Source organism: Chiloscyllium punctatum, chromosome 12, assembly GCF_047496795.1.
Source record: "Chiloscyllium punctatum isolate Juve2018m chromosome 12, sChiPun1.3, whole genome shotgun sequence".
NCBI classification, from domain to species: Eukaryota; Metazoa; Chordata; class Chondrichthyes; order Orectolobiformes; family Hemiscylliidae; genus Chiloscyllium; species Chiloscyllium punctatum.
In genome coordinates this window covers 10,672,518-10,699,758 of record NC_092750.1, presented here as the reverse complement: position 1 = coordinate 10,699,758, position 27,241 = coordinate 10,672,518, and the positions used below count along the sequence as shown (strand labels likewise).

Here is a 27,241-nt window from a genome sequence, read left to right as displayed (position 1 = left end):
GAATGGCTGCAGGAGGAGGGTGAGAGGCAATGCAAACCACCCTCGCGCCAGCAAGACCAGGTGCAGAGCTTCACCTTCATTCACTCGCCTCCGTCACAGTTAAACGAAGGACGGAGCGCGCGAGCGACTCTGCACCTGCCGAAACCCGGGATTGAACCGGGGACCTTTAGATCTTCAGTCTAACGCTCTCCCAACTGAGCTATTTCGGCAGCTGCAGCCCGCTCGGCACGCTGCAGCACTTTGCTCGCTGCCACATTCACTTGGGATTTGCCCTGCGTTTTTGTTCCAAATCTCCTCACGACATCGACTCCTTCCGGCAAAATTTCCCAGCCTGTTTTCTCGCCGGACAGTTGGCTTCAGCCGCTGCCTCTTTATGCCGTCTATATCGACACTGTCGTTGATTCTGCACAATCATTTCTGAAGTTGACAGCTTGGCTCTGGTCGACTCGCTCGTCGAATGCACAACCAGGAACTGGTCCCTCCAGTCCTCGACAAGTTCCACGTCGTGCTCCGTTCACCGTCAACATCTCTCGCCAGCTTCACCCCATCTCTCCTCTAGCTCTCGAACTGCTGCACGTGATGCCATCCGTCTGCAAACGGTCAGTATCGGTCTAAGCTGCTTTGCGAGCGAGCCGACGCACCGGAACAATTTGAACTCATCGCCTCTGCTCCGGCTTCAGTCCGTCCACTGTGAAAACCATCAGTTCTTACTCTGCAGGCTTGAGGATTCCCAAGTTCTCCGCAACCATCTCCAAAGCGGCATGTAAGTCACTGCCTGTTTACACCACCGACTCTGTTTGTGAATACTTTTCCATCGTCATTCTGCACAATCACTTCTGAAGTGACCGCTTGTGTCGAAAACAAGGAACAGTCCAAAGCGATTTCCCAAGGCGCGCCTCTGGAACGCTCAAATCAACCTAAAGTCAGGCGGCCATGCGCATGTCAGCGTCTCTCCTGCAACTTTTCCATTGCGATCAGGGATCACCGGTTTTTGCAAGCTGGAACAGCTGGCCGTCAGCAAGCTTACGAGCGAGGGAGTGTTTGATAGAGAGAGAGAGAGTGCAAAGGCCAGCATGGACGCGTCGCTGACTCAAAGAGTGTTTTGTGCGTTCGCAGATGTTGGTCAATGAAGAGTCGGAGAATTGGAATTGGTGCAGGATTGAGGGTTTGTCGATTTGATTATTTGACTGTTTTGGAATGCTCCTTACGCAGCCAATCAGAAGAAATGTGCCATGAGACTGGAAGCAAAAGGCATCGAATGGCTGCAGGAGGAGGGTGAGAGGCAATGCAAACCACCCTCGCGCCAGCAAGACCAGGTGCAGAGCTTCACCTTCATTCACTCGCCTCCGTCGCAGTTAAACGAAGGACGGAGCGCGCGAGCGACTCTGCACCTGCCGAAACCCGGGATTGAACCGGGGACCTTTAGATCTTCAGTCTAACGCTCTCCCAACTGAGCTATTTCGGCAGCTGCAGCCAGCTCGGCACGCTGCAGCACTTTGCTCGCTGCCACATTCACTTGGGATTTGCCCTGCGTTTTTGTTCCAAATCTCCTCACGACATCGACTCCTTCCGGCAAAATTTCCCAGCCTGTTTTCTCGCCGGACAGTTGGCTTCAGTCGCTGCCTCTTTATGCCGTCTATATCGACACTGTCGTTGATTCTGCACAATCATTTCTGAAGTTGACAGCTTGGCTCTGGTCGACTCGCTCGTCGAATGCACAACCAGGAACTGGTCCCTCCAGTCCTCGACAAGTTCCACGTCGTGCTCCGTTCACCGTCAACATCTCTCGCCAGCTTCACCCCATCTCTCCTCTAGCTCTCGAACTGCTGCACGTGATGCCATCCGTCTGCAAACGGTCAGTATCGGTCTAAGCTGCTTTGCGAGCGAGCCGACGCACCGGAACAATTTGAACTCATCGCCTCTGCTCCGGCTTCAGTCCGTCCACTGTGAAAACCATCAGTTCTTACTCTGCAGGCTTGAGGATTCCCAAGTTCTCCGCAACCATCTCCAAAGCGGCATGTAAGTCACTGCCTGTTTACACCACCGACTCTGTTTGTGAATACTTTTCCATCGTCATTCTGCACAATCACTTCTGAAGTGACCGCTTGTGTCGAAAACAAGGTACAGTCCAAAGCGATTTCCCAAGGCGCGCCTCTGGAACGCTCAAATCAACCTAAAGTCAGGCGGCCATGCGCATGTCAGCGTCTCTCCTGCAACTTTTCCATTGCGATCAGGGATCACCGGTTTTTGCAAGCTGGAACAGCTGGCCGTCAGCAAGCTTACGAGCGAGGGAGTGTTTGATAGAGAGAGAGAGAGTGCAAAGGCCAGCATGGACGCGTCGCTGACTCAAAGAGTGTTTTGTGCGTTCGCAGATGTTGGTCAATGAAGAGTCGGAGAATTGGAATAGGTGCAGGATTGAGGGTTTGTCGATTTGATTATTTGACTGTTTTGGAATGCTCCTTACGCAGCCAATCAGAAGAAATGTGCCATGAGACTGGAAGCAAAAGGCATCGAATGGCTGCAGGAGGAGGGTGAGAGGCAATGCAAACCACCCTCGCGCCAGCAAGACCAGGTGCAGAGCTTCACCTTCATTCACTCGCCTCCGTCGCAGTTAAACGAAGGACGGAGCGCGCGAGCGACTCTGCACCTGCCGAAACCCGGGATTGAACCGGGGACCTTTAGATCTTCAGTCTAACGCTCTCCCAACTGAGCTATTTCGGCAGCTGCAGCCAGCTCGGCACGCTGCAGCACTTTGCTCGCTGCCACATTCACTTGGGATTTGCCCTGCGTTTTTGTTCCAAATCTCCTCACGACATCGACTCCTTCCGGCAAAATTTCCCAGCCTGTTTTCTCGCCGGACAGTTGGCTTCAGCCGCTGCCTCTTTATGCCGTCTATATCGACACTGTCGTTGATTCTGCACAATCATTTCTGAAGTTGACAGCTTGGCTCTGGTCGACTCGCTCGTCGAATGCACAACCAGGAACTGGTCACTCCAGTCCTCGACAAGTTCCACGTCGTGCTCCGTTCACCGTCAACATCTCTCGCCAGCTTCACCCCATCTCTCCTCTAGCTCTCGAACTGCTGCACGTGATGCCATCCGTCTGCAAACGGTCAGTATCGGTCTAAGCTGCTTTGCGAGCGAGCCGACGCACCGGAACAATTTGAACTCATCGCCTCTGCTCCGGCTTCAGTCCGTCCACTGTGAAAACCATCAGTTCTTACTCTGCAGGCTTGAGGATTCCCAAGTTCTCCGCAACCATCTCCAAAGCGGCATGTAAGTCACTGCCTGTTTACACCACCGACTCTGTTTGTGAATACTTTTCCATCGTCATTCTGCACAATCACTTCTGAAGTGACCGCTTGTGTCGAAAACAAGGTACAGTCCAAAGCGATTTCCCAAGGCGCGCCTCTGGAACGCTCAAATCAACCTAAAGTCAGGCGGCCATGCGCATGTCAGCGTCTCTCCTGCAACTTTTCCATTGCGATCAGGGATCACCGGTTTTTGCAAGCTGGAACAGCTGGCCGTCAGCAAGCTTACGAGCGAGGGAGTGTTTGATAGAGAGAGAGAGAGTGCAAAGGCCAGCATGGACGCGTCGCTGACTCAAAGAGTGTTTTGTGCGTTCGCAGATGTTGGTCAATGAAGAGTCGGAGAATTGGAATAGGTGCAGGATTGAGGGTTTGTCGATTTGATTATTTGACTGTTTTGGAATGCTCCTTACGCAGCCAATCAGAAGAAATGTGCCATGAGACTGGAAGCAAAAGGCATCGAATGGCTGCAGGAGGAGGGTGAGAGGCAATGCAAACCACCCTCGCGCCAGCAAGACCAGGTGCAGAGCTTCACCTTCATTCACTCGCCTCCGTCGCAGTTAAACGAAGGACGGAGCGCGCGAGCGACTCTGCACCTGCCGAAACCCGGGATTGAATCGGGGACCTTTAGATCTTCAGTCTAACGCTCTCCCAACTGAGCTATTTCGGCAGCTGCAGCCAGCTCGGCACGCTGCAGCACTTTGCTCGCTGCCACATTCACTTGGGATTTGCCCTGCGTTTTTGTTCCAAATCTCCTCACGACATCGACTCCTTCCGGCAAAATTTCCCAGCCTGTTTTCTCGCCGGACAGTTGGCTTCAGCCGCTGCCTCTTTATGCCGTCTATATCGACACTGTCGTTGATTCTGCACAATCATTTCTGAAGTTGACAGCTTGGCTCTGGTCGACTCGCTCGTCGAATGCACAACCAGGAACTGGTCCCTCCAGTCCTCGACAAGTTCCACGTCGTGCTCCGTTCACCGTCAACATCTCTCGCCAGCTTCACCCCATCTCTCCTCTAGCTCTCGAACTGCTGCACGTGATGCCATCCGTCTGCAAACGGTCAGTATCGGTCTAAGCTGCTTTGCGAGCGAGCCGACGCACCGGAACAATTTGAACTCATCGCCTCTGCTCCGGCTTCAGTCCGTCCACTGTGAAAACCATCAGTTCTTACTCTGCAGGCTTGAGGATTCCCAAGTTCTCCGCAACCATCTCCAAAGCGGCATGTAAGTCACTGCCTGTTTACACCACCGACTCTGTTTGTGAATACTTTTCCATCGTCATTCTGCACAATCACTTCTGAAGTGACCGCTTGTGTCGAAAACAAGGTACAGTCCAAAGCGATTTCCCAAGGCGCGCCTCTGGAACGCTCAAATCAACCTAAAGTCAGGCGGCCATGCGCATGTCAGCGTCTCTCCTGCAACTTTTCCATTGCGATCAGGGATCACCGGTTTTTGCAAGCTGGAACAGCTGGCCGTCAGCAAGCTTACGAGCGAGGGAGTGTTTGATAGAGAGAGAGAGAGTGCAAAGGCCAGCATGGACGCGTCGCTGACTCAAAGAGTGTTTTGTGCGTTCGCAGATGTTGGTCAATGAAGAGTCGGAGAATTGGAATAGGTGCAGGATTGAGGGTTTGTCGATTTGATTATTTGACTGTTTTGGAATGCTCCTTACGCAGCCAATCAGAAGAAATGTGCCATGAGACTGGAAGCAAAAGGCATCGAATGGCTGCAGGAGGAGGGTGAGAGGCAATGCAAACCACCCTCGCGCCAGCAAGACCAGGTGCAGAGCTTCACCTTCATTCACTCGCCTCCGTCGCAGTTAAACGAAGGACGGAGCGCGCGAGCGACTCTGCACCTGCCGAAACCCGGGATTGAACCGGGGACCTTTAGATCTTCAGTCTAACGCTCTCCCAACTGAGCTATTTCGGCAGCTGCAGCCAGCTCGGCACGCTGCAGCACTTTGCTCGCTGCCACATTCACTTGGGATTTGCCCTGCGTTTTTGTTCCAAATCTCCTCACGACATCGACTCCTTCCGGCAAAATTTCCCAGCCTGTTTTCTCGCCGGACAGTTGGCTTCAGCCGCTGCCTCTTTATGCCGTCTATATCGACACTGTCGTTGATTCTGCACAATCATTTCTGAAGTTGACAGCTTGGCTCTGGTCGACTCGCTCGTCGAATGCACAACCAGGAACTGGTCCCTCCAGTCCTCGACAAGTTCCACGTCGTGCTCCGTTCACCGTCAACATCTCTCGCCAGCTTCACCCCATCTCTCCTCTAGCTCTCGAACTGCTGCACGTGATGCCATCCGTCTGCAAACGGTCAGTATCGGTCTAAGCTGCTTTGCGAGCGAGCCGACGCACCGGAACAATTTGAACTCATCGCCTCTGCTCCGGCTTCAGTCCGTCCACTGTGAAAACCATCAGTTCTTACTCTGCAGGCTTGAGGATTCCCAAGTTCTCCGCAACCATCTCCAAAGCGGCATGTAAGTCACTGCCTGTTTACACCACCGACTCTGTTTGTGAATACTTTTCCATCGTCATTCTGCACAATCACTTCTGAAGTGACCGCTTGTGTCGAAAACAAGGTACAGTCCAAAGCGATTTCCCAAGGCGCGCCTCTGGAACGCTCAAATCAACCTAAAGTCAGGCGGCCATGCGCATGTCAGCGTCTCTCCTGCAACTTTTCCATTGCGATCAGGGATCACCGGTTTTTGCAAGCTGGAACAGCTGGCCGTCAGCAAGCTTACGAGCGAGGGAGTGTTTGATAGAGAGAGAGAGAGTGCAAAGGCCAGCATGGACGCGTCGCTGACTCAAAGAGTGTTTTGTGCGTTCGCAGATGTTGGTCAATGAAGAGTCGGAGAATTGGAATAGGTGCAGGATTGAGGGTTTGTCGATTTGATTATTTGACTGTTTTGGAATGCTCCTTACGCAGCCAATCAGAAGAAATGTGCCATGAGACTGGAAGCAAAAGGCATCGAATGGCTGCAGGAGGAGGGTGAGAGGCAATGCAAACCACCCTCGCGCCAGCAAGACCAGGTGCAGAGCTTCACCTTCATTCACTCGCCTCCGTCGCAGTTAAACGAAGGACGGAGCGCGCGAGCGACTCTGCACCTGCCGAAACCCGGGATTGAACCGGGGACCTTTAGATCTTCAGTCTAACGCTCTCCCAACTGAGCTATTTCGGCAGCTGCAGCCAGCTCGGCACGCTGCAGCACTTTGCTCGCTGCCACATTCACTTGGGATTTGCCCTGCGTTTTTGTTCCAAATCTCCTCACGACATCGACTCCTTCCGGCAAAATTTCCCAGCCTGTTTTCTCGCCGGATAGTTGGCTTCAGCCGCTGCCTCTTTATGCCGTCTATATCGACACTGTCGTTGATTCTGCACAATCATTTCTGAAGTTGACAGCTTGGCTCTGGTCGACTCGCTCGTCGAATGCACAACCAGGAACTGGTCACTCCAGTCCTCGACAAGTTCCACGTCGTGCTCCGTTCACCGTCAACATCTCTCGCCAGCTTCACCCCATCTCTCCTCTAGCTCTCGAACTGCTGCACGTGATGCCATCCGTCTGCAAACGGTCAGTATCGGTCTAAGCTGCTTTGCGAGCGAGCCGATGCACCGGAACAATTTGAACTCATCGCCTCTGCTCCGGCTTCAGTCCGTCCACTGTGAAAACCATCAGTTCTTACTCTGCAGGCTTGAGGATTCCCAAGTTCTCCGCAACCATCTCCAAAGCGGCATGTAAGTCACTGCCTGTTTACACCACCGACTCTGTTTGTGAATACTTTTCCATCGTCATTCTGCACAATCACTTCTGAAGTGACCGCTTGTGTCGAAAACAAGGTACAGTCCAAAGCGATTTCCCAAGGCGCGCCTCTGGAACGCTCAAATCAACCTAAAGTCAGGCGGCCATGCGCATGTCAGCGTCTCTCCTGCAACTTTTCCATTGCGATCAGGGATCACCGGTTTTTGCAAGCTGGAACAGCTGGCCGTCAGCAAGCTTACGAGCGAGGGAGTGTTTGATAGAGAGAGAGAGAGTGCAAAGGCCAGCATGGACGCGTCGCTGACTCAAAGAGTGTTTTGTGCGTTCGCAGATGTTGGTCAATGAAGAGTCGGAGAATTGGAATTGGTGCAGGATTGAGGGTTTGTCGATTTGATTATTTGACTGTTTTGGAATGCTCCTTACGCAGCCAATCAGAAGAAATGTGCCATGAGACTGGAAGCAAAAGGCATCGAATGGCTGCAGGAGGAGGGTGAGAGGCAATGCAAACCACCCTCGCGCCAGCAAGACCAGGTGCAGAGCTTCACCTTCATTCACTCGCCTCCGTCGCAGTTAAACGAAGGACGGAGCGCGCGAGCGACTCTGCACCTGCCGAAACCCGGGATTGAACCGGGGACCTTTAGATCTTCAGTCTAACGCTCTCCCAACTGAGCTATTTCGGCAGCTGCAGCCAGCTCGGCACGCTGCAGCACTTTGCTCGCTGCCACATTCACTTGGGATTTGCCCTGCGTTTTTGTTCCAAATCTCCTCACGACATCGACTCCTTCCGGCAAAATTTCCCAGCCTGTTTTCTCGCCGGACAGTTGGCTTCAGCCGCTGCCTCTTTATGCCGTCTATATCGACACTGTCGTTGATTCTGCACAATCATTTCTGAAGTTGACAGCTTGGCTCTGGTCGACTCGCTCGTCGAATGCACAACCAGGAACTGGTCCCTCCAGTCCTCGACAAGTTCCACGTCGTGCTCCGTTCACCGTCAACATCTCTCGCCAGCTTCACCCCATCTCTCCTCTAGCTCTCGAACTGCTGCACGTGATGCCATCCGTCTGCAAACGGTCAGTATCGGTCTAAGCTGCTTTGCGAGCGAGCCGACGCACCGGAACAATTTGAACTCATCGCCTCTGCTCCGGCTTCAGTCCGTCCACTGTGAAAACCATCAGTTCTTACTCTGCAGGCTTGAGGATTCCCAAGTTCTCCGCAACCATCTCCAAAGCGGCATGTAAGTCACTGCCTGTTTACACCACCGACTCTGTTTGTGAATACTTTTCCATCGTCATTCTGCACAATCACTTCTGAAGTGACCGCTTGTGTCGAAAACAAGGTACAGTCCAAAGCGATTTCCCAAGGCGCGCCTCTGGAACGCTCAAATCAACCTAAAGTCAGGCGGCCATGCGCATGTCAGCGTCTCTCCTGCAACTTTTCCATTGCGATCAGGGATCACCGGTTTTTGCAAGCTGGAACAGCTGGCCGTCAGCAAGCTTACGAGCGAGGGAGTGTTTGATAGAGAGAGAGAGAGTGCAAAGGCCAGCATGGACGCGTCGCTGACTCAAAGAGTGTTTTGTGCGTTCGCAGATGTTGGTCAATGAAGAGTCGGAGAATTGGAATAGGTGCAGGATTGAGGGTTTGTCGATTTGATTATTTGACTGTTTTGGAATGCTCCTTACGCAGCCAATCAGAAGAAATGTGCCATGAGACTGGAAGCAAAAGGCATCGAATGGCTGCAGGAGGAGGGTGAGAGGCAATGCAAACCACCCTCGCGCCAGCAAGACCAGGTGCAGAGCTTCACCTTCATTCACTCGCCTCCGTCGCAGTTAAACGAAGGACGGAGCGCGCGAGCGACTCTGCACCTGCCGAAACCCGGGATTGAACCGGGGACCTTTAGATCTTCAGTCTAACGCTCTCCCAACTGAGCTATTTCGGCAGCTGCAGCCAGCTCGGCACGCTGCAGCACTTTGCTCGCTGCCACATTCACTTGGGATTTGCCCTGCGTTTTTGTTCCAAATCTCCTCACGACATCGACTCCTTCCGGCAAAATTTCCCAGCCTGTTTTCTCGCCGGACAGTTGGCTTCAGCCGCTGCCTCTTTATGCCGTCTATATCGACACTGTCGTTGATTCTGCACAATCATTTCTGAAGTTGACAGCTTGGCTCTGGTCGACTCGCTCGTCGAATGCACAACCAGGAACTGGTCACTCCAGTCCTCGACAAGTTCCACGTCGTGCTCCGTTCACCGTCAACATCTCTCGCCAGCTTCACCCCATCTCTCCTCTAGCTCTCGAACTGCTGCACGTGATGCCATCCGTCTGCAAACGGTCAGTATCGGTCTAAGCTGCTTTGCGAGCGAGCCGACGCACCGGAACAATTTGAACTCATCGCCTCTGCTCCGGCTTCAGTCCGTCCACTGTGAAAACCATCAGTTCTTACTCTGCAGGCTTGAGGATTCCCAAGTTCTCCGCAACCATCTCCAAAGCGGCATGTAAGTCACTGCCTGTTTACACCACCGACTCTGTTTGTGAATACTTTTCCATCGTCATTCTGCACAATCACTTCTGAAGTGACCGCTTGTGTCGAAAACAAGGTACAGTCCAAAGCGATTTCCCAAGGCGCGCCTCTGGAACGCTCAAATCAACCTAAAGTCAGGCGGCCATGCGCATGTCAGCGTCTCTCCTGCAACTTTTCCATTGCGATCAGGGATCACCGGTTTTTGCAAGCTGGAACAGCTGGCCGTCAGCAAGCTTACGAGCGAGGGAGTGTTTGATAGAGAGAGAGAGAGTGCAAAGGCCAGCATGGACGCGTCGCTGACTCAAAGAGTGTTTTGTGCGTTCGCAGATGTTGGTCAATGAAGAGTCGGAGAATTGGAATAGGTGCAGGATTGAGGGTTTGTCGATTTGATTATTTGACTGTTTTGGAATGCTCCTTACGCAGCCAATCAGAAGAAATGTGCCATGAGACTGGAAGCAAAAGGCATCGAATGGCTGCAGGAGGAGGGTGAGAGGCAATGCAAACCACCCTCGCGCCAGCAAGACCAGGTGCAGAGCTTCACCTTCATTCACTCGCCTCCGTCGCAGTTAAACGAAGGACGGAGCGCGCGAGCGACTCTGCACCTGCCGAAACCCGGGATTGAATCGGGGACCTTTAGATCTTCAGTCTAACGCTCTCCCAACTGAGCTATTTCGGCAGCTGCAGCCAGCTCGGCACGCTGCAGCACTTTGCTCGCTGCCACATTCACTTGGGATTTGCCCTGCGTTTTTGTTCCAAATCTCCTCACGACATCGACTCCTTCCGGCAAAATTTCCCAGCCTGTTTTCTCGCCGGACAGTTGGCTTCAGCCGCTGCCTCTTTATGCCGTCTATATCGACACTGTCGTTGATTCTGCACAATCATTTCTGAAGTTGACAGCTTGGCTCTGGTCGACTCGCTCGTCGAATGCACAACCAGGAACTGGTCCCTCCAGTCCTCGACAAGTTCCACGTCGTGCTCCGTTCACCGTCAACATCTCTCGCCAGCTTCACCCCATCTCTCCTCTAGCTCTCGAACTGCTGCACGTGATGCCATCCGTCTGCAAACGGTCAGTATCGGTCTAAGCTGCTTTGCGAGCGAGCCGACGCACCGGAACAATTTGAACTCATCGCCTCTGCTCCGGCTTCAGTCCGTCCACTGTGAAAACCATCAGTTCTTACTCTGCAGGCTTGAGGATTCCCAAGTTCTCCGCAACCATCTCCAAAGCGGCATGTAAGTCACTGCCTGTTTACACCACCGACTCTGTTTGTGAATACTTTTCCATCGTCATTCTGCACAATCACTTCTGAAGTGACCGCTTGTGTCGAAAACAAGGTACAGTCCAAAGCGATTTCCCAAGGCGCGCCTCTGGAACGCTCAAATCAACCTAAAGTCAGGCGGCCATGCGCATGTCAGCGTCTCTCCTGCAACTTTTCCATTGCGATCAGGGATCACCGGTTTTTGCAAGCTGGAACAGCTGGCCGTCAGCAAGCTTACGAGCGAGGGAGTGTTTGATAGAGAGAGAGAGAGTGCAAAGGCCAGCATGGACGCGTCGCTGACTCAAAGAGTGTTTTGTGCGTTCGCAGATGTTGGTCAATGAAGAGTCGGAGAATTGGAATAGGTGCAGGATTGAGGGTTTGTCGATTTGATTATTTGACTGTTTTGGAATGCTCCTTACGCAGCCAATCAGAAGAAATGTGCCATGAGACTGGAAGCAAAAGGCATCGAATGGCTGCAGGAGGAGGGTGAGAGGCAATGCAAACCACCCTCGCGCCAGCAAGACCAGGTGCAGAGCTTCACCTTCATTCACTCGCCTCCGTCGCAGTTAAACGAAGGACGGAGCGCGCGAGCGACTCTGCACCTGCCGAAACCCGGGATTGAACCGGGGACCTTTAGATCTTCAGTCTAACGCTCTCCCAACTGAGCTATTTCGGCAGCTGCAGCCAGCTCGGCACGCTGCAGCACTTTGCTCGCTGCCACATTCACTTGGGATTTGCCCTGCGTTTTTGTTCCAAATCTCCTCACGACATCGACTCCTTCCGGCAAAATTTCCCAGCCTGTTTTCTCGCCGGACAGTTGGCTTCAGCCGCTGCCTCTTTATGCCGTCTATATCGACACTGTCGTTGATTCTGCACAATCATTTCTGAAGTTGACAGCTTGGCTCTGGTCGACTCGCTCGTCGAATGCACAACCAGGAACTGGTCCCTCCAGTCCTCGACAAGTTCCACGTCGTGCTCCGTTCACCGTCAACATCTCTCGCCAGCTTCACCCCATCTCTCCTCTAGCTCTCGAACTGCTGCACGTGATGCCATCCGTCTGCAAACGGTCAGTATCGGTCTAAGCTGCTTTGCGAGCGAGCCGACGCACCGGAACAATTTGAACTCATCGCCTCTGCTCCGGCTTCAGTCCGTCCACTGTGAAAACCATCAGTTCTTACTCTGCAGGCTTGAGGATTCCCAAGTTCTCCGCAACCATCTCCAAAGCGGCATGTAAGTCACTGCCTGTTTACACCACCGACTCTGTTTGTGAATACTTTTCCATCGTCATTCTGCACAATCACTTCTGAAGTGACCGCTTGTGTCGAAAACAAGGTACAGTCCAAAGCGATTTCCCAAGGCGCGCCTCTGGAACGCTCAAATCAACCTAAAGTCAGGCGGCCATGCGCATGTCAGCGTCTCTCCTGCAACTTTTCCATTGCGATCAGGGATCACCGGTTTTTGCAAGCTGGAACAGCTGGCCGTCAGCAAGCTTACGAGCGAGGGAGTGTTTGATAGAGAGAGAGAGAGTGCAAAGGCCAGCATGGACGCGTCGCTGACTCAAAGAGTGTTTTGTGCGTTCGCAGATGTTGGTCAATGAAGAGTCGGAGAATTGGAATTGGTGCAGGATTGAGGGTTTGTCGATTTGATTATTTGACTGTTTTGGAATGCTCCTTACGCAGCCAATCAGAAGAAATGTGCCATGAGACTGGAAGCAAAAGGCATCGAATGGCTGCAGGAGGAGGGTGAGAGGCAATGCAAACCACCCTCGCGCCAGCAAGACCAGGTGCAGAGCTTCACCTTCATTCACTCGCCTCCGTCGCAGTTAAACGAAGGACGGAGCGCGCGAGCGACTCTGCACCTGCCGAAACCCGGGATTGAACCGGGGACCTTTAGATCTTCAGTCTAACGCTCTCCCAACTGAGCTATTTCGGCAGCTGCAGCCAGCTCGGCACGCTGCAGCACTTTGCTCGCTGCCACATTCACTTGGGATTTGCCCTGCGTTTTTGTTCCAAATCTCCTCACGACATCGACTCCTTCCGGCAAAATTTCCCAGCCTGTTTTCTCGCCGGATAGTTGGCTTCAGCCGCTGCCTCTTTATGCCGTCTATATCGACACTGTCGTTGATTCTGCACAATCATTTCTGAAGTTGACAGCTTGGCTCTGGTCGACTCGCTCGTCGAATGCACAACCAGGAACTGGTCACTCCAGTCCTCGACAAGTTCCACGTCGTGCTCCGTTCACCGTCAACATCTCTCGCCAGCTTCACCCCATCTCTCCTCTAGCTCTCGAACTGCTGCACGTGATGCCATCCGTCTGCAAACGGTCAGTATCGGTCTAAGCTGCTTTGCGAGCGAGCCGACGCACCGGAACAATTTGAACTCATCGCCTCTGCTCCGGCTTCAGTCCGTCCACTGTGAAAACCATCAGTTCTTACTCTGCAGGCTTGAGGATTCCCAAGTTCTCCGCAACCATCTCCAAAGCGGCATGTAAGTCACTGCCTGTTTACACCACCGACTCTGTTTGTGAATACTTTTCCATCGTCATTCTGCACAATCACTTCTGAAGTGACCGCTTGTGTCGAAAACAAGGTACAGTCCAAAGCGATTTCCCAAGGCGCGCCTCTGGAACGCTCAAATCAACCTAAAGTCAGGCGGCCATGCGCATGTCAGCGTCTCTCCTGCAACTTTTCCATTGCGATCAGGGATCACCGGTTTTTGCAAGCTGGAACAGCTGGCCGTCAGCAAGCTTACGAGCGAGGGAGTGTTTGATAGAGAGAGAGAGAGTGCAAAGGCCAGCATGGACGCGTCGCTGACTCAAAGAGTGTTTTGTGCGTTCGCAGATGTTGGTCAATGAAGAGTCGGAGAATTGGAATTGGTGCAGGATTGAGGGTTTGTCGATTTGATTATTTGACTGTTTTGGAATGCTCCTTACGCAGCCAATCAGAAGAAATGTGCCATGAGACTGGAAGCAAAAGGCATCGAATGGCTGCAGGAGGAGGGTGAGAGGCAATGCAAACCACCCTCGCGCCAGCAAGACCAGGTGCAGAGCTTCACCTTCATTCACTCGCCTCCGTCGCAGTTAAACGAAGGACGGAGCGCGCGAGCGACTCTGCACCTGCCGAAACCCGGGATTGAACCGGGGACCTTTAGATCTTCAGTCTAACGCTCTCCCAACTGAGCTATTTCGGCAGCTGCAGCCAGCTCGGCACGCTGCAGCACTTTGCTCGCTGCCACATTCACTTGGGATTTGCCCTGCGTTTTTGTTCCAAATCTCCTCACGACATCGACTCCTTCCGGCAAAATTTCCCAGCCTGTTTTCTCGCCGGACAGTTGGCTTCAGCCGCTGCCTCTTTATGCCGTCTATATCGACACTGTCGTTGATTCTGCACAATCATTTCTGAAGTTGACAGCTTGGCTCTGGTCGACTCGCTCGTCGAATGCACAACCAGGAACTGGTCCCTCCAGTCCTCGACAAGTTCCACGTCGTGCTCCGTTCACCGTCAACATCTCTCGCCAGCTTCACCCCATCTCTCCTCTAGCTCTCGAACTGCTGCACGTGATGCCATCCGTCTGCAAACGGTCAGTATCGGTCTAAGCTGCTTTGCGAGCGAGCCGACGCACCGGAACAATTTGAACTCATCGCCTCTGCTCCGGCTTCAGTCCGTCCACTGTGAAAACCATCAGTTCTTACTCTGCAGGCTTGAGGATTCCCAAGTTCTCCGCAACCATCTCCAAAGCGGCATGTAAGTCACTGCCTGTTTACACCACCGACTCTGTTTGTGAATACTTTTCCATCGTCATTCTGCACAATCACTTCTGAAGTGACCGCTTGTGTCGAAAACAAGGTACAGTCCAAAGCGATTTCCCAAGGCGCGCCTCTGGAACGCTCAAATCAACCTAAAGTCAGGCGGCCATGCGCATGTCAGCGTCTCTCCTGCAACTTTTCCATTGCGATCAGGGATCACCGGTTTTTGCAAGCTGGAACAGCTGGCCGTCAGCAAGCTTACGAGCGAGGGAGTGTTTGATAGAGAGAGAGAGAGTGCAAAGGCCAGCATGGACGCGTCGCTGACTCAAAGAGTGTTTTGTGCGTTCGCAGATGTTGGTCAATGAAGAGTCGGAGAATTGGAATTGGTGCAGGATTGAGGGTTTGTCGATTTGATTATTTGACTGTTTTGGAATGCTCCTTACGCAGCCAATCAGAAGAAATGTGCCATGAGACTGGAAGCAAAAGGCATCGAATGGCTGCAGGAGGAGGGTGAGAGGCAATGCAAACCACCCTCGCGCCAGCAAGACCAGGTGCAGAGCTTCACCTTCATTCACTCGCCTCCGTCACAGTTAAACGAAGGACGGAGCGCGCGAGCGACTCTGCACCTGCCGAAACCCGGGATTGAACCGGGGACCTTTAGATCTTCAGTCTAACGCTCTCCCAACTGAGCTATTTCGGCAGCTGCAGCCCGCTCGGCACGCTGCAGCACTTTGCTCGCTGCCACATTCACTTGGGATTTGCCCTGCGTTTTTGTTCCAAATCTCCTCACGACATCGACTCCTTCCGGCAAAATTTCCCAGCCTGTTTTCTCGCCGGACAGTTGGCTTCAGCCGCTGCCTCTTTATGCCGTCTATATCGACACTGTCGTTGATTCTGCACAATCATTTCTGAAGTTGACAGCTTGGCTCTGGTCGACTCGCTCGTCGAATGCACAACCAGGAACTGGTCCCTCCAGTCCTCGACAAGTTCCACGTCGTGCTCCGTTCACCGTCAACATCTCTCGCCAGCTTCACCCCATCTCTCCTCTAGCTCTCGAACTGCTGCACGTGATGCCATCCGTCTGCAAACGGTCAGTATCGGTCTAAGCTGCTTTGCGAGCGAGCCGACGCACCGGAACAATTTGAACTCATCGCCTCTGCTCCGGCTTCAGTCCGTCCACTGTGAAAACCATCAGTTCTTACTCTGCAGGCTTGAGGATTCCCAAGTTCTCCGCAACCATCTCCAAAGCGGCATGTAAGTCACTGCCTGTTTACACCACCGACTCTGTTTGTGAATACTTTTCCATCGTCATTCTGCACAATCACTTCTGAAGTGACCGCTTGTGTCGAAAACAAGGAACAGTCCAAAGCGATTTCCCAAGGCGCGCCTCTGGAACGCTCAAATCAACCTAAAGTCAGGCGGCCATGCGCATGTCAGCGTCTCTCCTGCAACTTTTCCATTGCGATCAGGGATCACCGGTTTTTGCAAGCTGGAACAGCTGGCCGTCAGCAAGCTTACGAGCGAGGGAGTGTTTGATAGAGAGAGAGAGAGTGCAAAGGCCAGCATGGACGCGTCGCTGACTCAAAGAGTGTTTTGTGCGTTCGCAGATGTTGGTCAATGAAGAGTCGGAGAATTGGAATTGGTGCAGGATTGAGGGTTTGTCGATTTGATTATTTGACTGTTTTGGAATGCTCCTTACGCAGCCAATCAGAAGAAATGTGCCATGAGACTGGAAGCAAAAGGCATCGAATGGCTGCAGGAGGAGGGTGAGAGGCAATGCAAACCACCCTCGCGCCAGCAAGACCAGGTGCAGAGCTTCACCTTCATTCACTCGCCTCCGTCGCAGTTAAACGAAGGACGGAGCGCGCGAGCGACTCTGCACCTGCCGAAACCCGGGATTGAACCGGGGACCTTTAGATCTTCAGTCTAACGCTCTCCCAACTGAGCTATTTCGGCAGCTGCAGCCAGCTCGGCACGCTGCAGCACTTTGCTCGCTGCCACATTCACTTGGGATTTGCCCTGCGTTTTTGTTCCAAATCTCCTCACGACATCGACTCCTTCCGGCAAAATTTCCCAGCCTGTTTTCTCGCCGGACAGTTGGCTTCAGCCGCTGCCTCTTTATGCCGTCTATATCGACACTGTCGTTGATTCTGCACAATCATTTCTGAAGTTGACAGCTTGGCTCTGGTCGACTCGCTCGTCGAATGCACAACCAGGAACTGGTCCCTCCAGTCCTCGACAAGTTCCACGTCGTGCTCCGTTCACCGTCAACATCTCTCGCCAGCTTCACCCCATCTCTCCTCTAGCTCTCGAACTGCTGCACGTGATGCCATCCGTCTGCAAACGGTCAGTATCGGTCTAAGCTGCTTTGCGAGCGAGCCGACGCACCGGAACAATTTGAACTCATCGCCTCTGCTCCGGCTTCAGTCCGTCCACTGTGAAAACCATCAGTTCTTACTCTGCAGGCTTGAGGATTCCCAAGTTCTCCGCAACCATCTCCAAAGCGGCATGTAAGTCACTGCCTGTTTACACCACCGACTCTGTTTGTGAATACTTTTCCATCGTCATTCTGCACAATCACTTCTGAAGTGACCGCTTGTGTCGAAAACAAGGTACAGTCCAAAGCGATTTCCCAAGGCGCGCCTCTGGAACGCTCAAATCAACCTAAAGTCAGGCGGCCATGCGCATGTCAGCGTCTCTCCTGCAACTTTTCCATTGCGATCAGGGATCACCGGTTTTTGCAAGCTGGAACAGCTGGCCGTCAGCAAGCTTACGAGCGAGGGAGTGTTTGATAGAGAGAGAGAGAGTGCAAAGGCCAGCATGGACGCGTCGCTGACTCAAAGAGTGTTTTGTGCGTTCGCAGATGTTGGTCAATGAAGAGTCGGAGAATTGGAATTGGTGCAGGATTGAGGGTTTGTCGATTTGATTATTTGACTGTTTTGGAATGCTCCTTACGCAGCCAATCAGAAGAAATGTGCCATGAGACTGGAAGCAAAAGGCATCGAATGGCTGCAGGAGGAGGGTGAGAGGCAATGCAAACCACCCTCGCGCCAGCAAGACCAGGTGCAGAGCTTCACCTTCATTCACTCGCCTCCGTCGCAGTTAAACGAAGGACGGAGCGCGCGAGCGACTCTGCACCTGCCGAAACCCGGGATTGAACCGGGGACCTTTAGATCTTCAGTCTAACGCTCTCCCAACTGAGCTATTTCGGCAGCTGCAGCCCGCTCGGCACGCTGCAGCACTTTGCTCGCTGCCACATTCACTTGGGATTTGCCCTGCGTTTTTGTTCCAAATCTCCTCACGACATCGACTCCTTCCGGCAAAATTTCCCAGCCTGTTTTCTCGCCGGACAGTTGGCTTCAGCCGCTGCCTCTTTATGCCGTCTATATCGACACTGTCGTTGATTCTGCACAATCATTTCTGAAGTTGACAGCTTGGCTCTGGTCGACTCGCTCGTCGAATGCACAACCAGGAACTGGTCCCTCCAGTCCTCGACAAGTTCCACGTCGTGCTCCGTTCACCGTCAACATCTCTCGCCAGCTTCACCCCATCTCTCCTCTAGCTCTCGAACTGCTGCACGTGATGCCATCCGTCTGCAAACGGTCAGTATCGGTCTAAGCTGCTTTGCGAGCGAGCCGACGCACCGGAACAATTTGAACTCATCGCCTCTGCTCCGGCTTCAGTCCGTCCACTGTGAAAACCATCAGTTCTTACTCTGCAGGCTTGAGGATTCCCAAGTTCTCCGCAACCATCTCCAAAGCGGCATGTAAGTCACTGCCTGTTTACACCACCGACTCTGTTTGTGAATACTTTTCCATCGTCATTCTGCACAATCACTTCTGAAGTGACCGCTTGTGTCGAAAACAAGGAACAGTCCAAAGCGATTTCCCAAGGCGCGCCTCTGGAACGCTCAAATCAACCTAAAGTCAGGCGGCCATGCGCATGTCAGCGTCTCTCCTGCAACTTTTCCATTGCGATCAGGGATCACCGGTTTTTGCAAGCTGGAACAGCTGGCCGTCAGCAAGCTTACGAGCGAGGGAGTGTTTGATAGAGAGAGAGAGAGTGCAAAGGCCAGCATGGACGCGTCGCTGACTCAAAGAGTGTTTTGTGCGTTCGCAGATGTTGGTCAATGAAGAGTCGGAGAATTGGAATTGGTGCAGGATTGAGGGTTTGTCGATTTGATTATTTGACTGTTTTGGAATGCTCCTTACGCAGCCAATCAGAAGAAATGTGCCATGAGACTGGAAGCAAAAGGCATCGAATGGCTGCAGGAGGAGGGTGAGAGGCAATGCAAACCACCCTCGCGCCAGCAAGACCAGGTGCAGAGCTTCACCTTCATTCACTCGCCTCCGTCGCAGTTAAACGAAGGACGGAGCGCGCGAGCGACTCTGCACCTGCCGAAACCCGGGATTGAACCGGGGACCTTTAGATCTTCAGTCTAACGCTCTCCCAACTGAGCTATTTCGGCAGCTGCAGCCAGCTCGGCACGCTGCAGCACTTTGCTCGCTGCCACATTCACTTGGGATTTGCCCTGCGTTTTTGTTCCAAATCTCCTCACGACATCGACTCCTTCCGGCAAAATTTCCCAGCCTGTTTTCTCGCCGGACAGTTGGCTTCAGCCGCTGCCTCTTTATGCCGTCTATATCGACACTGTCGTTGATTCTGCACAATCATTTCTGAAGTTGACAGCTTGGCTCTGGTCGACTCGCTCGTCGAATGCACAACCAGGAACTGGTCCCTCCAGTCCTCGACAAGTTCCACGTCGTGCTCCGTTCACCGTCAACATCTCTCGCCAGCTTCACCCCATCTCTCCTCTAGCTCTCGAACTGCTGCACGTGATGCCATCCGTCTGCAAACGGTCAGTATCGGTCTAAGCTGCTTTGCGAGCGAGCCGACGCACCGGAACAATTTGAACTCATCGCCTCTGCTCCGGCTTCAGTCCGTCCACTGTGAAAACCATCAGTTCTTACTCTGCAGGCTTGAGGATTCCCAAGTTCTCCGCAACCATCTCCAAAGCGGCATGTAAGTCACTGCCTGTTTACACCACCGACTCTGTTTGTGAATACTTTTCCATCGTCATTCTGCACAATCACTTCTGAAGTGACCGCTTGTGTCGAAAACAAGGTACAGTCCAAAGCGATTTCCCAAGGCGCGCCTCTGGAACGCTCAAATCAACCTAAAGTCAGGCGGCCATGCGCATGTCAGCGTCTCTCCTGCAACTTTTCCATTGCGATCAGGGATCACCGGTTTTTGCAAGCTGGAACAGCTGGCCGTCAGCAAGCTTACGAGCGAGGGAGTGTTTGATAGAGAGAGAGAGAGTGCAAAGGCCAGCATGGACGCGTCGCTGACTCAAAGAGTGTTTTGTGCGTTCGCAGATGTTGGTCAATGAAGAGTCGGAGAATTGGAATTGGTGCAGGATTGAGGGTTTGTCGATTTGATTATTTGACTGTTTTGGAATGCTCCTTACGCAGCCAATCAGAAGAAATGTGCCATGAGACTGGAAGCAAAAGGCATCGAATGGCTGCAGGAGGAGGGTGAGAGGCAATGCAAACCACCCTCGCGCCAGCAAGACCAGGTGCAGAGCTTCACCTTCATTCACTCGCCTCCGTCACAGTTAAACGAAGGACGGAGCGCGCGAGCGACTCTGCACCTGCCGAAACCCGGGATTGAACCGGGGACCTTTAGATCTTCAGTCTAACGCTCTCCCAACTGAGCTATTTCGGCAGCTGCAGCCCGCTCGGCACGCTGCAGCACTTTGCTCGCTGCCACATTCACTTGGGATTTGCCCTGCGTTTTTGTTCCAAATCTCCTCACGACATCGACTCCTTCCGGCAAAATTTCCCAGCCTGTTTTCTCGCCGGACAGTTGGCTTCAGCCGCTGCCTCTTTATGCCGTCTATATCGACACTGTCGTTGATTCTGCACAATCATTTCTGAAGTTGACAGCTTGGCTCTGGTCGACTCGCTCGTCGAATGCACAACCAGGAACTGGTCCCTCCAGTCCTCGACAAGTTCCACGTCGTGCTCCGTTCACCGTCAACATCTCTCGCCAGCTTCACCCCATCTCTCCTCTAGCTCTCGAACTGCTGCACGTGATGCCATCCGTCTGCAAACGGTCAGTATCGGTCTAAGCTGCTTTGCGAGCGAGCCGACGCACCGGAACAATTTGAACTCATCGCCTCTGCTCCGGCTTCAGTCCGTCCACTGTGAAAACCATCAGTTCTTACTCTGCAGGCTTGAGGATTCCCAAGTTCTCCGCAACCATCTCCAAAGCGGCATGTAAGTCACTGCCTGTTTACACCACCGACTCTGTTTGTGAATACTTTTCCATCGTCATTCTGCACAATCACTTCTGAAGTGACCGCTTGTGTCGAAAACAAGGAACAGTCCAAAGCGATTTCCCAAGGCGCGCCTCTGGAACGCTCAAATCAACCTAAAGTCAGGCGGCCATGCGCATGTCAGCGTCTCTCCTGCAACTTTTCCATTGCGATCAGGGATCACCGGTTTTTGCAAGCTGGAACAGCTGGCCGTCAGCAAGCTTACGAGCGAGGGAGTGTTTGATAGAGAGAGAGAGAGTGCAAAGGCCAGCATGGACGCGTCGCTGACTCAAAGAGTGTTTTGTGCGTTCGCAGATGTTGGTCAATGAAGAGTCGGAGAATTGGAATTGGTGCAGGATTGAGGGTTTGTCGATTTGATTATTTGACTGTTTTGGAATGCTCCTTACGCAGCCAATCAGAAGAAATGTGCCATGAGACTGGAAGCAAAAGGCATCGAATGGCTGCAGGAGGAGGGTGAGAGGCAATGCAAACCACCCTCGCGCCAGCAAGACCAGGTGCAGAGCTTCACCTTCATTCACTCGCCTCCGTCGCAGTTAAACGAAGGACGGAGCGCGCGAGCGACTCTGCACCTGCCGAAACCCGGGATTGAACCGGGGACCTTTAGATCTTCAGTCTAACGCTCTCCCAACTGAGCTATTTCGGCAGCTGCAGCCAGCTCGGCACGCTGCAGCACTTTGCTCGCTGCCACATTCACTTGGGATTTGCCCTGCGTTTTTGTTCCAAATCTCCTCACGACATCGACTCCTTCCGGCAAAATTTCCCAGCCTGTTTTCTCGCCGGACAGTTGGCTTCAGCCGCTGCCTCTTTATGCCGTCTATATCGACACTGTCGTTGATTCTGCACAATCATTTCTGAAGTTGACAGCTTGGCTCTGGTCGACTCGCTCGTCGAATGCACAACCAGGAACTGGTCCCTCCAGTCCTCGACAAGTTCCACGTCGTGCTCCGTTCACCGTCAACATCTCTCGCCAGCTTCACCCCATCTCTCCTCTAGCTCTCGAACTGCTGCACGTGATGCCATCCGTCTGCAAACGGTCAGTATCGGTCTAAGCTGCTTTGCGAGCGAGCCGACGCACCGGAACAATTTGAACTCATCGCCTCTGCTCCGGCTTCAGTCCGTCCACTGTGAAAACCATCAGTTCTTACTCTGCAGGCTTGAGGATTCCCAAGTTCTCCGCAACCATCTCCAAAGCGGCATGTAAGTCACTGCCTGTTTACACCACCGACTCTGTTTGTGAATACTTTTCCATCGTCATTCTGCACAATCACTTCTGAAGTGACCGCTTGTGTCGAAAACAAGGTACAGTCCAAAGCGATTTCCCAAGGCGCGCCTCTGGAACGCTCAAATCAACCTAAAGTCAGGCGGCCATGCGCATGTCAGCGTCTCTCCTGCAACTTTTCCATTGCGATCAGGGATCACCGGTTTTTGCAAGCTGGAACAGCTGGCCGTCAGCAAGCTTACGAGCGAGGGAGTGTTTGATAGAGAGAGAGAGAGTGCAAAGGCCAGCATGGACGCGTCGCTGACTCAAAGAGTGTTTTGTGCGTTCGCAGATGTTGGTCAATGAAGAGTCGGAGAATTGGAATAGGTGCAGGATTGAGGGTTTGTCGATTTGATTATTTGACTGTTTTGGAATGCTCCTTACGCAGCCAATCAGAAGAAATGTGCCATGAGACTGGAAGCAAAAGGCATCGAATGGCTGCAGGAGGAGGGTGAGAGGCAATGCAAACCACCCTCGCGCCAGCAAGACCAGGTGCAGAGCTTCACCTTCATTCACTCGCCTCCGTCACAGTTAAACGAAGGACGGAGCGCGCGAGCGACTCTGCACCTGCCGAAACCCGGGATTGAACCGGGGACCTTTAGATCTTCAGTCTAACGCTCTCCCAACTGAGCTATTTCGGCAGCTGCAGCCCGCTCGGCACGCTGCAGCACTTTGCTCGCTGCCACATTCACTTGGGATTTGCCCTGCGTTTTTGTTCCAAATCTCCTCACGACATCGACTCCTTCCGGCAAAATTTCCCAGCCTGTTTTCTCGCCGGACAGTTGGCTTCAGCCGCTGCCTCTTTATGCCGTCTATATCGACACTGTCGTTGATTCTGCACAATCATTTCTGAAGTTGACAGCTTGGCTCTGGTCGACTCGCTCGTCGAATGCACAACCAGGAACTGGTCCCTCCAGTCCTCGACAAGTTCCACGTCGTGCTCCGTTCACCGTCAACATCTCTCGCCAGCTTCACCCCATCTCTCCTCTAGCTCTCGAACTGCTGCACGTGATGCCATCCGTCTGCAAACGGTCAGTATCGGTCTAAGCTGCTTTGCGAGCGAGCCGACGCACCGGAACAATTTGAACTCATCGCCTCTGCTCCGGCTTCAGTCCGTCCACTGTGAAAACCATCAGTTCTTACTCTGCAGGCTTGAGGATTCCCAAGTTCTCCGCAACCATCTCCAAAGCGGCATGTAAGTCACTGCCTGTTTACACCACCGACTCTGTTTGTGAATACTTTTCCATCGTCATTCTGCACAATCACTTCTGAAGTGACCGCTTGTGTCGAAAACAAGGAACAGTCCAAAGCGATTTCCCAAGGCGCGCCTCTGGAACGCTCAAATCAACCTAAAGTCAGGCGGCCATGCGCATGTCAGCGTCTCTCCTGCAACTTTTCCATTGCGATCAGGGATCACCGGTTTTTGCAAGCTGGAACAGCTGGCCGTCAGCAAGCTTACGAGCGAGGGAGTGTTTGATAGAGAGAGAGAGAGTGCAAAGGCCAGCATGGACGCGTCGCTGACTCAAAGAGTGTTTTGTGCGTTCGCAGATGTTGGTCAATGAAGAGTCGGAGAATTGGAATTGGTGCAGGATTGAGGGTTTGTCGATTTGATTATTTGACTGTTTTGGAATGCTCCTTACGCAGCCAATCAGAAGAAATGTGCCATGAGACTGGAAGCAAAAGGCATCGAATGGCTGCAGGAGGAGGGTGAGAGGCAATGCAAACCACCCTCGCGCCAGCAAGACCAGGTGCAGAGCTTCACCTTCATTCACTCGCCTCCGTCGCAGTTAAACGAAGGACGGAGCGCGCGAGCGACTCTGCACCTGCCGAAACCCGGGATTGAACCGGGGACCTTTAGATCTTCAGTCTAACGCTCTCCCAACTGAGCTATTTCGGCAGCTGCAGCCAGCTCGGCACGCTGCAGCACTTTGCTCGCTGCCACATTCACTTGGGATTTGCCCTGCGTTTTTGTTCCAAATCTCCTCACGACATCGACTCCTTCCGGCAAAATTTCCCAGCCTGTTTTCTCGCCGGACAGTTGGCTTCAGCCGCTGCCTCTTTATGCCGTCTATATCGACACTGTCGTTGATTCTGCACAATCATTTCTGAAGTTGACAGCTTGGCTCTGGTCGACTCGCTCGTCGAATGCACAACCAGGAACTGGTCCCTCCAGTCCTCGACAAGTTCCACGTCGTGCTCCGTTCACCGTCAACATCTCTCGCCAGCTTCACCCCATCTCTCCTCTAGCTCTCGAACTGCTGCACGTGATGCCATCCGTCTGCAAACGGTCAGTATCGGTCTAAGCTGCTTTGCGAGCGAGCCGACGCACCGGAACAATTTGAACTCATCGCCTCTGCTCCGGCTTCAGTCCGTCCACTGTGAAAACCATCAGTTCTTACTCTGCAGGCTTGAGGATTCCCAAGTTCTCCGCAACCATCTCCAAAGCGGCATGTAAGTCACTGCCTGTTTACACCACCGACTCTGTTTGTGAATACTTTTCCATCGTCATTCTGCACAATCACTTCTGAAGTGACCGCTTGTGTCGAAAACAAGGTACAGTCCAAAGCGATTTCCCAAGGCGCGCCTCTGGAACGCTCAAATCAACCTAAAGTCAGGCGGCCATGCGCATGTCAGCGTCTCTCCTGCAACTTTTCCATTGCGATCAGGGATCACCGGTTTTTGCAAGCTGGAACAGCTGGCCGTCAGCAAGCTTACGAGCGAGGGAGTGTTTGATAGAGAGAGAGAGAGTGCAAAGGCCAGCATGGACGCGTCGCTGACTCAAAGAGTGTTTTGTGCGTTCGCAGATGTTGGTCAATGAAGAGTCGGAGAATTGGAATTGGTGCAGGATTGAGGGTTTGTCGATTTGATTATTTGACTGTTTTGGAATGCTCCTTACGCAGCCAATCAGAAGAAATGTGCCATGAGACTGGAAGCAAAAGGCATCGAATGGCTGCAGGAGGAGGGTGAGAGGCAATGCAAACCACCCTCGCGCCAGCAAGACCAGGTGCAGAGCTTCACCTTCATTCACTCGCCTCCGTCACAGTTAAACGAAGGACGGAGCGCGCGAGCGACTCTGCACCTGCCGAAACCCGGGATTGAACCGGGGACCTTTAGATCTTCAGTCTAACGCTCTCCCAACTGAGCTATTTCGGCAGCTGCAGCCCGCTCGGCACGCTGCAGCACTTTGCTCGCTGCCACATTCACTTGGGATTTGCCCTGCGTTTTTGTTCCAAATCTCCTCACGACATCGACTCCTTCCGGCAAAATTTCCCAGCCTGTTTTCTCGCCGGACAGTTGGCTTCAGCCGCTGCCTCTTTATGCCGTCTATATCGACACTGTCGTTGATTCTGCACAATCATTTCTGAAGTTGACAGCTTGGCTCTGGTCGACTCGCTCGTCGAATGCACAACCAGGAACTGGTCCCTCCAGTCCTCGACAAGTTCCACGTCGTGCTCCGTTCACCGTCAACATCTCTCGCCAGCTTCACCCCATCTCTCCTCTAGCTCTCGAACTGCTGCACGTGATGCCATCCGTCTGCAAACGGTCAGTATCGGTCTAAGCTGCTTTGCGAGCGAGCCGACGCACCGGAACAATTTGAACTCATCGCCTCTGCTCCGGCTTCAGTCCGTCCACTGTGAAAACCATCAGTTCTTACTCTGCAGGCTTGAGGATTCCCAAGTTCTCCGCAACCATCTCCAAAGCGGCATGTAAGTCACTGCCTGTTTACACCACCGACTCTGTTTGTGAATACTTTTCCATCGTCATTCTGCACAATCACTTCTGAAGTGACCGCTTGTGTCGAAAACAAGGAACAGTCCAAAGCGATTTCCCAAGGCGCGCCTCTGGAACGCTCAAATCAACCTAAAGTCAGGCGGCCATGCGCATGTCAGCGTCTCTCCTGCAACTTTTCCATTGCGATCAGGGATCACCGGTTTTTGCAAGCTGGAACAGCTGGCCGTCAGCAAGCTTACGAGCGAGGGAGTGTTTGATAGAGAGAGAGAGAGTGCAAAGGCCAGCATGGACGCGTCGCTGACTCAAAGAGTGTTTTGTGCGTTCGCAGATGTTGGTCAATGAAGAGTCGGAGAATTGGAATTGGTGCAGGATTGAGGGTTTGTCGATTTGATTATTTGACTGTTTTGGAATGCTCCTTACGCAGCCAATCAGAAGAAATGTGCCATGAGACTGGAAGCAAAAGGCATCGAATGGCTGCAGGAGGAGGGTGAGAGGCAATGCAAACCACCCTCGCGCCAGCAAGACCAGGTGCAGAGCTTCACCTTCATTCACTCGCCTCCGTCGCAGTTAAACGAAGGACGGAGCGCGCGAGCGACTCTGCACCTGCCGAAACCCGGGATTGAACCGGGGACCTTTAGATCTTCAGTCTAACGCTCTCCCAACTGAGCTATTTCGGCAGCTGCAGCCAGCTCGGCACGCTGCAGCACTTTGCTCGCTGCCACATTCACTTGGGATTTGCCCTGCGTTTTTGTTCCAAATCTCCTCACGACATCGACTCCTTCCGGCAAAATTTCCCAGCCTGTTTTCTCGCCGGACAGTTGGCTTCAGCCGCTGCCTCTTTATGCCGTCTATATCGACACTGTCGTTGATTCTGCACAATCATTTCTGAAGTTGACAGCTTGGCTCTGGTCGACTCGCTCGTCGAATGCACAACCAGGAACTGGTCCCTCCAGTCCTCGACAAGTTCCACGTCGTGCTCCGTTCACCGTCAACATCTCTCGCCAGCTTCACCCCATCTCTCCTCTAGCTCTCGAACTGCTGCACGTGATGCCATCCGTCTGCAAACGGTCAGTATCGGTCTAAGCTGCTTTGCGAGCGAGCCGACGCACCGGAACAATTTGAACTCATCGCCTCTGCTCCGGCTTCAGTCCGTCCACTGTGAAAACCATCAGTTCTTACTCTGCAGGCTTGAGGATTCCCAAGTTCTCCGCAACCATCTCCAAAGCGGCATGTAAGTCACTGCCTGTTTACACCACCGACTCTGTTTGTGAATACTTTTCCATCGTCATTCTGCACAATCACTTCTGAAGTGACCGCTTGTGTCGAAAACAAG

The 27,241-nt window shown here is 52.9% G+C and overlaps 22 non-coding genes across 22 annotated transcripts; all 22 read right to left on the bottom strand.

Moving 5' to 3' along the window:
* Nucleotides 1-136: 136 nt before the first annotated feature.
* Nucleotides 137-209, bottom strand: trnaf-gaa (transfer RNA phenylalanine (anticodon GAA)). The gene has a single exon. It is a non-coding gene; the product is annotated as a tRNA-Phe (tRNA).
* A 1,183-nt stretch (nt 210-1,392) lies between these two features.
* On the bottom strand, nt 1,393-1,465 carry trnaf-gaa (transfer RNA phenylalanine (anticodon GAA)). The gene has a single exon. It is a non-coding gene; the product is annotated as a tRNA-Phe (tRNA).
* A 1,183-nt stretch (nt 1,466-2,648) lies between these two features.
* On the bottom strand, nt 2,649-2,721 carry trnaf-gaa (transfer RNA phenylalanine (anticodon GAA)). The gene has a single exon. It is a non-coding gene; the product is annotated as a tRNA-Phe (tRNA).
* Nucleotides 2,722-3,904: 1,183 nt separating this feature from the next.
* On the bottom strand, nt 3,905-3,977 carry trnaf-gaa (transfer RNA phenylalanine (anticodon GAA)). The gene has a single exon. It is a non-coding gene; the product is annotated as a tRNA-Phe (tRNA).
* Nucleotides 3,978-5,160: 1,183 nt separating this feature from the next.
* On the bottom strand, nt 5,161-5,233 carry trnaf-gaa (transfer RNA phenylalanine (anticodon GAA)). The gene has a single exon. It is a non-coding gene; the product is annotated as a tRNA-Phe (tRNA).
* Nucleotides 5,234-6,416: 1,183 nt separating this feature from the next.
* Nucleotides 6,417-6,489, bottom strand: trnaf-gaa (transfer RNA phenylalanine (anticodon GAA)). The gene has a single exon. It is a non-coding gene; the product is annotated as a tRNA-Phe (tRNA).
* A 1,183-nt stretch (nt 6,490-7,672) lies between these two features.
* trnaf-gaa (transfer RNA phenylalanine (anticodon GAA)) lies at nt 7,673-7,745 on the bottom strand. The gene has a single exon. It is a non-coding gene; the product is annotated as a tRNA-Phe (tRNA).
* Nucleotides 7,746-8,928: 1,183 nt separating this feature from the next.
* trnaf-gaa (transfer RNA phenylalanine (anticodon GAA)) lies at nt 8,929-9,001 on the bottom strand. The gene has a single exon. It is a non-coding gene; the product is annotated as a tRNA-Phe (tRNA).
* A 1,183-nt stretch (nt 9,002-10,184) lies between these two features.
* trnaf-gaa (transfer RNA phenylalanine (anticodon GAA)) lies at nt 10,185-10,257 on the bottom strand. The gene has a single exon. It is a non-coding gene; the product is annotated as a tRNA-Phe (tRNA).
* Nucleotides 10,258-11,440: 1,183 nt separating this feature from the next.
* On the bottom strand, nt 11,441-11,513 carry trnaf-gaa (transfer RNA phenylalanine (anticodon GAA)). The gene has a single exon. It is a non-coding gene; the product is annotated as a tRNA-Phe (tRNA).
* A 1,183-nt stretch (nt 11,514-12,696) lies between these two features.
* Nucleotides 12,697-12,769, bottom strand: trnaf-gaa (transfer RNA phenylalanine (anticodon GAA)). Its single transcript has one exon. It is a non-coding gene; the product is annotated as a tRNA-Phe (tRNA).
* Nucleotides 12,770-13,952: 1,183 nt separating this feature from the next.
* On the bottom strand, nt 13,953-14,025 carry trnaf-gaa (transfer RNA phenylalanine (anticodon GAA)). The gene has a single exon. It is a non-coding gene; the product is annotated as a tRNA-Phe (tRNA).
* Nucleotides 14,026-15,208: 1,183 nt separating this feature from the next.
* On the bottom strand, nt 15,209-15,281 carry trnaf-gaa (transfer RNA phenylalanine (anticodon GAA)). Its single transcript has one exon. It is a non-coding gene; the product is annotated as a tRNA-Phe (tRNA).
* A 1,183-nt stretch (nt 15,282-16,464) lies between these two features.
* On the bottom strand, nt 16,465-16,537 carry trnaf-gaa (transfer RNA phenylalanine (anticodon GAA)). Its single transcript has one exon. It is a non-coding gene; the product is annotated as a tRNA-Phe (tRNA).
* A 1,183-nt stretch (nt 16,538-17,720) lies between these two features.
* On the bottom strand, nt 17,721-17,793 carry trnaf-gaa (transfer RNA phenylalanine (anticodon GAA)). Its single transcript has one exon. It is a non-coding gene; the product is annotated as a tRNA-Phe (tRNA).
* A 1,183-nt stretch (nt 17,794-18,976) lies between these two features.
* trnaf-gaa (transfer RNA phenylalanine (anticodon GAA)) lies at nt 18,977-19,049 on the bottom strand. The gene has a single exon. It is a non-coding gene; the product is annotated as a tRNA-Phe (tRNA).
* Nucleotides 19,050-20,232: 1,183 nt separating this feature from the next.
* On the bottom strand, nt 20,233-20,305 carry trnaf-gaa (transfer RNA phenylalanine (anticodon GAA)). Its single transcript has one exon. It is a non-coding gene; the product is annotated as a tRNA-Phe (tRNA).
* Nucleotides 20,306-21,488: 1,183 nt separating this feature from the next.
* trnaf-gaa (transfer RNA phenylalanine (anticodon GAA)) lies at nt 21,489-21,561 on the bottom strand. Its single transcript has one exon. It is a non-coding gene; the product is annotated as a tRNA-Phe (tRNA).
* Nucleotides 21,562-22,744: 1,183 nt separating this feature from the next.
* trnaf-gaa (transfer RNA phenylalanine (anticodon GAA)) lies at nt 22,745-22,817 on the bottom strand. Its single transcript has one exon. It is a non-coding gene; the product is annotated as a tRNA-Phe (tRNA).
* A 1,183-nt stretch (nt 22,818-24,000) lies between these two features.
* Nucleotides 24,001-24,073, bottom strand: trnaf-gaa (transfer RNA phenylalanine (anticodon GAA)). The gene has a single exon. It is a non-coding gene; the product is annotated as a tRNA-Phe (tRNA).
* Nucleotides 24,074-25,256: 1,183 nt separating this feature from the next.
* On the bottom strand, nt 25,257-25,329 carry trnaf-gaa (transfer RNA phenylalanine (anticodon GAA)). Its single transcript has one exon. It is a non-coding gene; the product is annotated as a tRNA-Phe (tRNA).
* Nucleotides 25,330-26,512: 1,183 nt separating this feature from the next.
* trnaf-gaa (transfer RNA phenylalanine (anticodon GAA)) lies at nt 26,513-26,585 on the bottom strand. Its single transcript has one exon. It is a non-coding gene; the product is annotated as a tRNA-Phe (tRNA).
* Between the last annotated feature and the right edge of the window lie 656 nt (nt 26,586-27,241).